This window comes from Sinocyclocheilus anshuiensis, unplaced genomic scaffold (assembly GCF_001515605.1).
Source record: "Sinocyclocheilus anshuiensis isolate Anshui unplaced genomic scaffold, SAMN03320099.WGS_v1.1 scaffold1096, whole genome shotgun sequence".
In the NCBI taxonomy this organism is placed as follows: Eukaryota; Metazoa; Chordata; class Actinopteri; order Cypriniformes; family Cyprinidae; genus Sinocyclocheilus; species Sinocyclocheilus anshuiensis.
Window position 1 is genome coordinate 482,957 of NW_015548251.1, and position 14,269 is coordinate 497,225.

Sequence of the window (14,269 nt, forward strand, 5' to 3'; positions counted from 1 at the left end):
GCACGCACGCACGCACGCACGCACACACACACACACACACACACTTTCAATTTTTCCTCTTGACCATAAATGTCACTAAATCTCATCTCAATACATTTATTGAATGATTATATGATATGATAATTGTGCTTAACTTTTTTTTCCATCAGAATATCAATAGTTGAATATCAAAAACATTAAAAATTTTGAGGTTAAATGATCTAATTATCTGTCAGGAGATAGTAATGATTTATGAATTTAGTTTTGTGTTGGCTGTTAAAAGTTTATGTCAATTTGTTAATGGGGAATTTGTTTATCAGTCATAAATTGTTATGGTAGAAAATCTTTTACTAAAGTGAAATATTAAAAGTTAGATCTTTGGGGTAAGATTACCTCCTCAAAATTAGTGTGTGGAAGAATTTGTATTATTTAATTTAAATATCATTATAAATAATGGATTGTTCAATAATTCAATTAATTAGATGCAAATAATGTATTTTATCATTATTTGGAATCATACAGTGTAATTCAGCTGCATCTCTTTGAATGGAATTCTGTTTTTCTGTCATTATTCAGTTATTCAAGTAAATTGCCAAAATGCATGAATATTAGAATATTAAAAATATAAAAATATATGATTCAATATTTTACATTAATAGCATCTTCCCCATCTTACCCTACTTTTTGTACCCATTCTTTAAACTAGCACACGATTCCTTTTGTGACTTTTTCCCCTCCTTCCACAAAGTGAAGATTGATGAGTGATAGAGAGTACAGATTCTTCCATATAATTGTGCTTGTTGTGTTTAACGAATGGACTTGGACTACAGCGTGCATTTCTGAGGCCAAAGTGAAGCCTTGTTAGTTTGCTCAAACTGTTTCGCCTTTTAAGGACCATTAAAAAGATTGAACTACTCCTTCAGAATAACAACTTAGTAAAAAAAGGCAGTTTTTTGTGTGTGGGCAGCATTGCATCGATAATCACTCTAAAGAATATTGGTGTAGTTCTTGTTTATTGCTCAGACAGCATTAGAGGCTTTTAAAGGGGTCATATGATGCGATTTAAATTTTTCCTTTCTCTTTGGAGTGTTACAAGCGCTTGGTGCATAAAGAAGATCTGTAAAGTTGCAAAGACTAAAGTCACAAATCCAAAGAGATATTCTTTATAAAAGTTAAGAGTCAGCCACGCCTACCTAAAACAGCTCGTTCTAACATGCCCCCACATACCTACGTCACTATCTGGGAAGATTTGCATAACGCCGCCCAAATGTTCACGCAAAGAAAGAAGGCGTAACTTTTATTCTCGCTGTAGTATTGTTGCCACCGCCGCCATGTCATGAAGGCGCTGTGTGCTTCGTTGTGAAAGCGAAACTACTTTGTTTGGCCTTCCAAAAGAGGATGATATCGCTTCGTCATGACTAGAGCTGATCTGTGCCGGTCTCTGAGGAAATACTTCAACTTTGCGCTGTCGATCGCCGGATCGGCTTTCACCGTGGACGAAGCGGAGTCCAGCCCGGGGTCGTCACATGTGGTTGCCGCAGGCATCAAAATATGGTAAGGGACGTAACATTTCCGTCACACGCTTGAGGCATTCGGCCAATCACAATGCACTGGATAGCTGGCCAATCAGAGCACACCTCGCTTTTTCAGACCGATGAGCTTTGTAAAAATCTATGCGTTTCAGAAAGGCGGGGCATAGAGGAGAAACAATAATGTACAGTATGTGGAAAATAATGTGTTTTTTGAACCTTAAACCGCATAAACACATTTCATTACACCAAATACACAAAATAATGTTCTTTTTAGCAGCATCATATGACCCCTTTAACTTCACATCATGAGGCTTTATCCTAAGCCTACTGTCTGTTCAGTTAGCATATGGTTCATCATTAACTCGAATGGTTTGTGCAATCCAGCAAGGCTTGTTACTGTCTGTCTTGTTACTCCACATCTGTAGTTTTGCTTCAGGAGGACAAGCCAAGCTTTTCTAATGGCTGAACAGAGGAGAGTTTCATTCAATGATGTATCTCTCCTGCTCTCTTCCACGCTCTCCAGTGGAGTTCTTAATACAACCATGGATGTGAGCACCTCTCTGAAGATGAGCTCTCTGACCACCAAGAGTCTCTTCAGCTATCATGTTAAGATTTGTTTAAGATGTAGCACTTTGTGTATCTAAAGTTGTTTCACCATGGCACTGAACTCACACGTGTCAGGCAGTATAAAGCATTGGAGGCATTACTGTACTCTATAATTCATGCATGCTGTGTCCAAAACCACTCACTTATTTGCTCATTCATCACACATTATGTAGTAAATTAATTCAATTAATTCAATTCAATATGAATGAATGAAAAGGGGTGAATTCAAACATAAATATACACTATATTGGGCTTTGTGTGCCTGAATGATTTGGGGGGAAAATGTAATAGTGATTTTTTTTTTTCTGAAAAAAAACAAACAAACAATGGCAATTGTGATTTAAAATGTATTATATATGTATATAAGATGTATTATAATGCATATAAAATTACATTTACAAAAGTGATTTTATATACGTAATATTAAATGCAAGTAAATTGTCTGCTTTAATGTTTCAGATAACTTTTGTGAGAATAAAATGTCAAAATATGGATGAAATCATCATTCATCGTTATTCAGCGTAACAGATATATTTGTAAAAATGAAACGACATACTTATTCTGAACTGTGCTTATTAAAATATAAAAGAAAAAGTGATCATACCTCATTTTTAGTATATTTTAAATGATTAAAAACTTCTTGCTAACAAATGGGTAAAACCTAGTGGTTTAAAGGACCATGGCAAATATTGGTAAAGTAATATTTACAATGACAATTAATTAGTATTTTGGGGCTCTTAAATATAGATTTTATGTCATCTATCATAGGCTCATTTAAATATTGAAAATGGAATGTCTGTAAGTGTTTGTGTTGCCCATAAATGCCATCTGGGTAGCAGCTAAAGCTTATAATAACAAATAAGGAATATGAGAGACAGCCGGTAGTTTGAGTTACTCACTGACTCAGGGAAAATGTGTTTATCCACATTGTCCTATGACCGTGAGATTACGCTTAAGGACCATCACATGATGGGAATATAATGACCTCGGTATGTTTGTGTGCAGGGGGGCTGGAGTGCGCTCATGTGGGCCGCTTATAAGGGTCGTGTGGAGGTGGCACGTCTACTGCTGGAGAAGGGAGCAAATCCGAACATCACCGGACAGGTCTGCAGAGCCTTTTCCTATTCTATGTACAAGCGTTTATTGTACTGTACATTAAAAACACTGAGAGATGATGTCAGAGATGAGTTGTGGGTGAAAATGTGGCCCTGTATGAGATTTCATCTCAAGGTTTAAGTGTTTTTCAGTGGTGTGTAATTGATTTGTGTCTGTCCCAGTAGTACAGTGTTTACCCCATCATATGGGCAGCAGGAAGAGGCCATGCGGAGATCGTTCAGCTGCTGCTTCAGCATGGAGCCAAAGTCAGCTGCTCTGACAAGGTGCCTTATCATTCCCATCTCAAGGAACGCGGAGCTTTCACTAGATTTGTTAACACTGATGGTGAACTAAAAAGCCCGAGTCAACAGTTTCCACATGACACCAATAAATAATATACACTACGGTTCAAAAGTTTGGGGTCAGAGAGTTTTTTTTTTCTCAGTAAGGACACATCATATTAAAATGATAAAAAAAGTGCCTCCCAAGATTTCTATTTCAAATGAATCATGTGCTTTTGGACTTTCTATTCATCATCAAAAATCCTGTAGAAAAAGAGTTTCCACAAAAACATTGAGCAGTACATTGTTTTCAACATTGATAATAAGAAGAAATGTTTCTTGAGCAGCAAATCAGCATATCAGAATGATTTCTGAAGGATCATGTGACACAGAAGACTGGAGTAATGGCTGCTGAAAATTCAGCTTTTCCATCACAAGAACAAATGATGTTTTATATTAAAATAGATAACAGTTATTTTAAATTGTAATACTATTTCACAATATTTCTTTTTTAAATGTATTTTTGATCAAATAAATGCAGCCTTGTGAACATTTATTTAAGAGACTTCTTTCAAAAACATTAAAAAATCTTACTGACCACAAACTTTTGAACAGTAGGGTAAATAATTGGAAAAAGACAGTAGATATGAATTGCAAATCTTACCAAAATCACTGTAACACATGGCCTATAGAGGTTTATTATTTTGTTTTGTTTACATTTTTTAATGACATAAACACGCAGATTGCTTTTATAGGTTGTTATAATTTGAATAATTAATTGTTATTATGCCAAGCAATATAGTTCATTTGCTTATCCTCTGGCTGTTTATGGTTACTAAGCAAGGTCAAACATTGAGCAAGCTTACCTTATTTAAGCTTATCTTCTCAGAAAGGTGACACAGCTCTGCATATTGCCATTCGTGGGAGAAGCCTCAAACTCGCTGAGCTGCTCTTGAGGAACCCTAAAGATGGTCGTCTGCTCTACCGGCCCAACAAAGAAGGAGAGACACCCTACAACATTGACTGCACTCACCAGAAGAGCATCCTCACCCAGATATTTGGAGCCAGTGAGTATTTCTTCAAACAGACCTTGTTTGCACAGTAACATGTCTGTCTCCAACACTTCTGATGTATTCCTCCCCAGAGCACCTGTCTCCCTCTGAGTGTGACGGTGACATGCTGGGTTATGACCTGTACAGCAGCGCTCTGGCGGACATCCTGAGTGAGCCCACCATGCAGCCACCCATCTGTGTGGGGCTTTACGCCCAATGGGGCAGCGTCAAGTCCTTCCTGCTTAAGAAACTGGAAGGTATGAGCCAGAAATGACTATTTAAAATCTGGAGGGTCTTATTGGATCTTTCCCATGTGAACAAGATCTGATTGTGTTGCCACTGTTTCAGATGAGATGAAGACGTTTGCTGGGCAGCAGGTGGAGCCATTGTTCCAGTTCTCGTGGATGGTGGTGGTTTTGACTCTGCTGCTGTGTGGATCTGTGGCTCTGGTCCTCGGCTTTGCTGTTGACACAAAGCTGGCCATCGCTGTGACCCTCAGCCTGCTCACCCTACTGTACATCTTCTTTGGTGAGAAATCAAATGTACTGTCATGCCTCCGATTACAGGCCAAGTGTTAAAAAAGGAGTATAGTTCCCTTGGAACCATAGCGCAACTTATAACAGAGAAGGACAATGGCAACTTTAGACTTTATAGTCAGCCACAATAATACAGTAAATAAAAAAACATGTGAACTACAAATCAGTAATACAGTAAAATCACAAATCACAAAGTGATAAATACAAAGTAATAAATCAGAATTACAGTAAGCAATACATGAAAAGAGTACTGTATGGAAACAATAATAACAATATTAATAATTCATGATATTATTTATTGTTATAGATATTGTTTTTTTCATATTTATAAATGATATATATACATTATTATGAATAATTTTATTTTGATTAAATAGTTAAAATATAATAATAATAATAATAATAATAATAATTGTTGTTGTTCTTACAAAAACAAATGAAATTGAAATAATTAAATTGGTAATAACATTAATAATAAATAATGATATTACTGAAATACTACTACTACTACTACTAATACTACTACTACTACTACTACTACTAATAATAATAATTATTATTATTACAAAAAAATGTCAAATAATGAATACATGAAATATGTTATATGAGTGTCTAGTCAGTGCCTATAATATAATTGCAGTGATTGTAGAGCAGCAAAGATTGTGCTGAGGTAGAGAAATTAAAAGTAAAGTCAGGGATTTGAACAGGATCGTCTGATTTAGTTGTCTGACTGCTTGGTTGTATTTAACTAATGTATTTAACTTATATCTTCCTGTCAACATACCCTAATTATCGAAATAATATTTTTTTTAATAATAAATATACCTAATTATATAAAAGAATATAATATTTAGTTACATTTATGGTGATTTTGTAAATATTTTGTAATTTATATATGCTTTATACCCTTGTTTATCATTATTCATCTAATTACTATTTACACTAAAAATTTAAGATCCAGATTAGTACTCAACCAGTGCAGGCTTTTTGTTGATGCTCTATATAATATGTGAGTTCATCCTTGGTTACCAAGAGGCACTGGACTGTACATATACAGTAAATGTGTCCACCAGAGTGCAGCATTGTACTTCAGATTCTCATTGTGAGTGGAATTGACTGTTCTACATTTATCTTGTTTTCTCACAAACTCCTGGTTCAGTTCATATCAGAAAGTGGCCTTGCGTCATTTCAGTCTCCTGTGCTTTTGTATGGTGTGTGCAGTGTTGGTGTACTTTGGTGGGAGAAAAGCAGGGGAGAGTTGGGTCTGGGCCTGGGTCCTCAGCACCAGACTGGCCCGCCACATCGGCTACTTGGAGCTTCTTCTCAAACTCATGTTCGTCAATCCCCCCGAGCTTCCAGAGCAGACCACCAAAGCCCTGCCTGTCAGGTAGAGCTCTCAGAATACTGCAGCCATGACCAAACACATCCAACTGCTTTACACTGGTGTTTATTCTTTTGCAAAGCCGAAAAATTAAGATAAAGATGTAAACTGTATACAGATGTAATTTACTTCGCCTAATGGCAGGATAAATTTATGTTGTAAATATTCTCTTGACAATGTTAGATTACCTGCACATTCTGTTGAAACTGCTCATTTTCAGTCAGTCTTTTTTTGTTCTCCATCTGTCCAGGTTTCTGTTCACAGACTATAACCGTCTGTCGAGTGTGGTAGGGGAGACGTCCATGGCTGAAATGATAGCCACGCTGTCCGACGCCTGTGAGAGAGAGTTCGGTTTCTTGGCCACCAGACTTTTTAGGGTCTTCAAGAATGATGAAACTCAAGGTGTGTTTGTAGAATATGCAATATGAACCTTCATAATAGAAAAGAAATAAAATAAAAAACATATTCAGTGCTTTGAATTGTTTTTATTATTATGTGTTTGATTAATTCGTAGCTTTCTGAATTGTTTTATACAACAATAAAAAAACACAACGCTCTCTGTTACAGTGATTTCTATCATGGTAAAGGTTAGGCATAATGTAAAGCAGAGTTTATCTTCAACCAGTGTTATTATAGTATTATTTATATACTTTCATAGTATTACATATTTTGAATGGACTTTTATTTCTATATTTTCAGTTTTAATTTTAGTTTAAATTTTAATAATTTGCGTATGTGTTTGTCATTTTTATTAGTTTTTGTTTTGAATATTTCTATTTTCTGTTTATTTTTTATTTCCGTTTGAGTTAAGTTTTAGCTACTTTGATTTTAGTAGTTTGATTTTCAACTTATTTTATTTTAGTTAGTTCCCAAAGCAACATTTGTAATTTTCTATGTTTTAGTTTTTTTTTATCTGTGTTTGATATCATAACCCCCTTAACTGCAGTAAAATAACCTTTTAAATACATTTATTTTTCATAAATATTTATCGAAATTTTTTTTGTTTGTGAACATAATGCTTCTGGCTGGAAACTATCACAGCCTCACCCATAGTGAAATCCCATTTGGTCAAAAACTGTGCTCTACATAGCTCTATATATTAAACATAAAATGGTCAGTAAATATTGTATTAACACAAAATGGCCTTTATTTATCATTTAACAATAGTATTATTTATTAAAGGGGTCATATGATGCTTTTTTAAAGATCATTATTTTGTGTATTTGGTGTAACAGAATATGTTGACATGCTTTAATGTTAAAAAAACACATTATTTTTCAAATACTGTACATTATTGTAGGTCCTCTATGCCCCGCTTCTCTCAAACGCTTCGTTTTCTACAAAGTCCCTCCTTCCGACAAGCGCAGTCTGCTCTGATTGGCCAGCTGACCCAGTGCATTGTGATTGGCCGAACACCGCAAGCACTTGTCGGAAATGTAACGCCCCTTACCATAATCGCGAGCTTCATCTTTCAAAATAAATGTAAAGACAGTAAATAATGTCATTAGTTTTACCATCAGGAGCAGACCACCAAAGCCCTGCCTGTCAGATAGAGCTCTCAGAATACTGCAGCCATGACCAAACACATCCAACTGCTTTACACTGGTGTTTATTCTTTTGCAAAGCCGAAAAATTAAGATAAAGATGTAAACTGTATACAGATGTAATTTACTTCGCCTAATGGCAGGATAAATTTATGTTGTAAATATTCTCTTGACAATGTTAGATTACCTGCACATTCTGTTGAAACTGCTCATTTTCAGTCAGTCTTTTTTTGTTCTCCATCTGTCCAGGTTTCTGTTCACAGACTATAACCGTCTGTCGAGTGTGGTAGGGGAGACGTCCATGGCTGAAATGATAGCCACGCTGTCCGACGCCTGTGAGAGAGAGTTCGGTTTCTTGGCCACCAGACTTTTTAGGGTCTTCAAGAATGATGAAACTCAAGGTGTGTTTGTAGAATATGCAATATGAACCTTCATAATAGAAAAGAAATAAAATAAAAAACATATTCAGTGCTTTGAATTGTTTTTATTATTATGTGTTTGATTAATTCGTAGCTTTCTGAATTGTTTTATACAACAATAAAAAAACACAACGCTCTCTGTTACAGTGATTTCTATCATGGTAAAGGTTAGGCATAATGTAAAGCAGAGTTTATCTTCAACCAGTGTTATTATAGTATTATTTATATACTTTCATAGTATTACATATTTTGAATGGACTTTTATTTCTATATTTTCAGTTTTAATTTTAGTTTAAATTTTAATAATTTGCGTATGTGTTTGTCATTTTTATTAGTTTTTGTTTTGAATATTTCTATTTTCTGTTTATTTTTTATTTCCGTTTGAGTTAAGTTTTAGCTACTTTGATTTTAGTAGTTTGATTTTCAACTTATTTTATTTTAGTTAGTTCCCAAAGCAACATTTGTAATTTTCTATGTTTTAGTTTTTTTTTATCTGTGTTTGATATCATAACCCCCTTAACTGCAGTAAAATAACCTTTTAAATACATTTATTTTTCATAAATATTTATCGAAATTTTTTTTGTTTGTGAACATAATGCTTCTGGCTGGAAACTATCACAGCCTCACCCATAGTGAAATCCCATTTGGTCAAAAACTGTGCTCTACATAGCTCTATATATTAAACATAAAATGGTCAGTAAATATTGTATTAACACAAAATGGCCTTTATTTATCATTTAACAATAGTATTATTTATTAAAGGGGTCATATGATGCTTTTTTAAAGATCATTATTTTGTGTATTTGGTGTAACAGAATATGTTGACATGCTTTAATGTTAAAAAAACTTGAAATCGCATCATATGACCCCTTTAATAATGTCATTACAGGTGTATATATCAGGTGTTTTATTATGGCTTCAAATGTGGCTCATCCAGTCACATTTTAGACTGTTTTGTTAGTAGTTAACTTCAACCTGTGTTTTTTGTGACATCTTCTTTTATAGGAAAGAAGTGGAAGAAGACATGTTGCGTCCCCTCCTTTGTGTTGACGTCAGGCTGTCTAATCACAGGCATCTGTAAAGGTGGACGCAGAGAACCTGACGGTGAACGCGGTTCTGATGGCCATGGCCAGTGTGGTGGGTCTGGCCGTGCTGCTGAACTGTCGGACCTGGTGGCAGGTGGCGGGACTCTGTGCTGCACTCTCAGAGGAGGAGGCTCCTTAACGCTGCCAACAGCATGCACAAGCTCAAGAGTGAGGGATTCATGAAGGTGAGCCATTGATGCTAATATAACATGTAATGTGCTTATTTATAGTCATCACTGTTACATTTATTTTCATTTAGCAGATATTTCCTTATGCAAAGTGACTAACACTGTGGCTTAACTAGGCATGACTTGAAGAGATGGAGATAAATCCTCTCTCTTTCATGATCATCTTGAGTTGCATGTCTGGTCTGTAAAATCTCAGTAGTTTAATTTTAGTTTAGTTTTATTTTATTTTGTTTTGGAAAGGAAAGGAAATGTATTTGTCATATTTTTAATCATATTTTGCAGTCTTTGGATTGCCAAAGAGCCCAGATCATAATCGTTGACATTTTATTTCAAGTCTCTTTGGAGAAGACATCCTTCAGTTTTTTTTATTTTTTTTATTTTGCTATTCCGTGAAAATTTAGGACTTCTAAAGTTTCTGTATTTTACTGCATGTTGCTTTGTATAGCTGATCCATTTCCTTTTTTTTCTCTCAGGTTTTGAAGTGTGAAGTGGAGCTCAAGGCTAAAATGGCTAAAACCATTGATGGCTTCACTCAGAATCAGACCCGACTGGCTGTCATCATCGATGGCCTGGATTCCTGTGAACAGGACAAAGTGCTACAGATGCTTGATACGGTGCGTCTGTGTTTATGCTACAATGCACAGCCCTACATTAAACTTCATTGAACATCTCCCATATAACCAAATAATAGTGCACAAATCTTATTTACTTTCAGGATCACATTTGCCGGTGCATTCAACTAATGCCAAGAAGCTTTTGATGGCACAAGTCATCCATCTCCACTGTAAATATAAAAGACTCATTCTGTCTGAGCACACTCGCTTCCTGCTCTTGACTAAATGGCCAAACAAGGTGCCTCATGTCCAACAAGCCCGTTCACCTCTCAAACATCTCATGGATGTGCAGCAGTGCTCCGAGTTCAGGCTTGTTTAGCTCCAGAAGTTCAGATTCCTCTCTCCCAGCTGGACTAATGGAATTTCCTTCAGCTAAATGTCATTATTTGGGTATAATCCTCTTTTGTTGGCAGCCTGTTCACCGCTAATGAAATCTGCCATTTACCAGAGAGCCTGCAAAAACCCTCAAAGATTCCTTTATGGCACAATTAGCCATGTCTCTTTTAAATTCTGATCTTTTTGTCTCTGATTTTGATAGGAATTACCAAATTGGATTTTTCCTTCTAGTTTAATATTGTTCCAATTGCTAAGGCTGATGTTCCATAAGAAAAATGACGGATGTGAATGCAGATGGCATATTTTGTGCAACAATTTAGTTGGCGTGGAGAACCGCAACGTCAGCAGATATTTCACAATGATTGCTAAATTATGCGTGCCATTCTAAACTTTTAAACGGTCTACAAATCTGTTTTTTTTTGTGTGTTACAGTGTTCTTCATTAGTCTGGAAAGTCCCATCACGTTCAAATGAGTACATGTTTGGGTGTGTGCAAATGTATACAGAGTGGCTTAAATAACTTAATTCATTCTGAAGTTATTTGAGAGGGAAAAAATAGGCTGCTACTTTAATATATCACATATAGATTCAGGTGTCAATCTGTGTGTTTGATCACTGTTCTGGTTTTAGCCCATATCAGAGAAATTGATTTAACGTATCATAACCAAAAAGCACAACCTTTCTAAACAGACCTACCATAAATACCTTACTATATTCTTATGATATCTAATGCAGTAACTGATATTAACCGATGTGCTCCTTGTGCTCTAACCTCTAGGCCGCAACTTAGACCAGATTTTGTACTATTAATAAAGAGGAAACATTCTTGTCTCTTCTGTTTGCAGGTTTGGGTGCTCTTCTCTAAAGGTCCCTTCATCTCAATCTTTGCCAGCGACCCTCATATCATCATCAAGGCCATAAACCAGAACCTCGACAGTGTGCTACGTGACTCCAACATCAACGGCCTTGACTACATGCGAAACATCATCCACCTGCCCGTGTTCCTCAACAGCCGTGGCCTCAGCTCTGCCAAGAGACTTTGCATTTCCACACCAGCCAATGTGGATCAACTGAACTCTGATGGTCGGTATAGAGATGGTTTCAAAGGCAGAATTCCAATATGCACACTTTTACAAAATACTTAAAAATTACATACACATACTGCTGTAGTGAAGGGAAAGCTGGTATGAAAATTGGGACTCAGCATAAAGATTAAAGGGATAGTTCACCCAAAGATTAAAATTCTGTTATCATTCACTCTCCTAATGTCATTCTGAGCCTGTATGACTTACTTTTTCTGTGATACATAGATATATTGTTTCAACTGTTTTTGTCCGACAGTGAAAGTCCCTATTGACTTTCATTATATGGGCAAAAACACTGAGACGTTTTTCAGAATATATTCTTTTTTGTTACCCAGAAGAAAGCTGTACATGTTTGTAATGACAATGTGAGAAATGTTTTATTTTTTTTGGGTGCAATCCCTTTAAATACATTTTTTGTATTGCTGAGTGTTTTTGGTGTGTTGATTTATTTTATTTTATTTTGTATTTTGCATTTCATTTCATTTATTTTATTTTTTTATTAAGCCCTCACAAACCCCAAAACTGATAATTCACCATCATGTGGTTCACCAACCTGTATGACTGACTTTCTTTCTTTTGTGGAACAAAAAAGAAGATATTCTATAACATCTGTACATCTTAATGTTCTTTAATGCATTTTTATGTATAACAAGATGTTTGTGGTCTGTTAATCTCATTTCATTGATTTATGTGGCAGATATTTCTTGCGATTTGTCATCTGCATCATCTGTGGTGTAGTGCATTTAATATAGACTAACAGCGCAGCTTTTCCGCTCCGATACCTCCTCTGAACGTCTGACTCTCTCCATCTGTAGCGTGGCAAGAGGACATGGACAGGAAGTTGTCTCAGAACAGTTTCGGCGAGCAGGGCAGTAAAACAGCACTGAACCACCGGGTAAGACTTAGCCCCCAACACTCCCACCACTTCCCATCAACATGATTTGAGATGGCCAGCTCAACGAAGGCCATATGGCTGCTATTACCTCATTACTAACTCATTAATAACTCATTTATAAAGGCTTTAACCATGCTTATTCTCTCTAACAAGCTCTTTAACGCCTGTATGAGTCATTTATTCACAGTTAGAAAGGACAGTTAGAACCAAGTCTTGTGTGTTTGTTTGTGTGTGTGTTTTTTTGGAGGGGGGGGGGTATTGTCAGAGACCCTGGATGTCGCCGAGGAGTGTCTGTAATTGATTTAATGTCTGTTTACGCTTCCCGCTGAGATGCCATTGCCTAATGACAGGGTGCAGCAGCAGTGGGTCTCGGTGACAAAGCACTGGCACGGCGGCACGGAGGCACGGAGGCAGGAGGCTAAGTGGCTCCTCTGCTTGCCCTGCAAGGGCTGTTTGTTTGCTTGGCTGATTTATCTGCCTCCTTTATTTGGCCCCTCTTTATTTCAGGGGCACGCTCCTCTTTTTTGCCTCTGCTGTTTCTTGGCTGAGTATCCAGCTCGCCGTACCTCTGATCTGCACGTTTTGTTGTGGAAAGTTGTTTAGTGGAATTCATGAGCTGCTCGTGGAAGTCTCTAGTCATTAAAGAAGAAAAATAATAGTAGCACTCTTAAAGTGTCATGTCCTTTTCCTGGTTAATGTGATATTATATCCCATTCAGCTGTGAGGTCAAACCGAGGTTCTGCAGAGGTCTTGCTTGATGCACATGAGGATCTCCGATAAAGCGGAGCTGTTAGGTTCATCCTTGCTAATGACTAATTTCATCACGCATATTTTTCCTTAACACTCCCCTCCATCATCCTGGATCAAAAAGGGGCCACCTTATTGATGGCCATGTGTTCCAAGTAGCAGTCAAGTCACAAGTTCCGCATTAAAAACTTCAAAGTGGGCTTAAAGCTCTGACCCTCCAGAGCTCGTGATCGGCTCTGCGTTGTGCTTGTATTGTACTGCTTGACTAGCAGACATATCAGTCAACCGGACCTCTGGATGAGAGGACAAACGGTCATGCACAATGAATTGCCCAGACACAACACTGAATCAGCAGCTCCCAATACAAGCCATTGCAGCTGCCATTTCACCAGACCAGGATGTATTTGTTCATTCTTAAAGAAACACTCCACTATTTTTGAAAATAGGCTCATTTTCCAACTCCCCTAGAGTTAAACAGTTGAGTTTTACCGTTTTCGAATCCATTCAGCCGATCTCCGGGTCTGGCGGTAGCACTTTTAGCTGTAGCTTAGCATAGATCATTGAATCTGATTAGACTGTTAGCATCTCACTCAAAAATGACCAAAGAGTTTCGATATTTTTCCTATTTAAAACTTGACTCTTCTATAGTTACATCGTGTACTTAGACTGACGGAAAATGAAAAGTTGCGATTTTTTTGCAGCAGGCGCAATGATATTACGCAGCGCCTGAAAATAGTCCCCAGCACACTCACATTGGTTATGTTGACGGAAGTTAGCCTATTTTCAGGCGCTGTGTAATATCATTGCGCCTGCTGCACCCATAATACGGCAGAAAAGTTCCTTGATTATTACGCTGGAATGAGAGTATAGTTCCTAGCCATATCGGCCTAGAAAA

General features: G+C 36.8%; 1 pseudogene; it reads left to right on the top strand.

Moving 5' to 3' along the window:
• LOC107655306 (kinase D-interacting substrate of 220 kDa-like) overlaps positions 1-14,269 on the top strand; it is a 58,192-nt pseudogene that overhangs the window by 3,846 nt on the left and 40,077 nt on the right.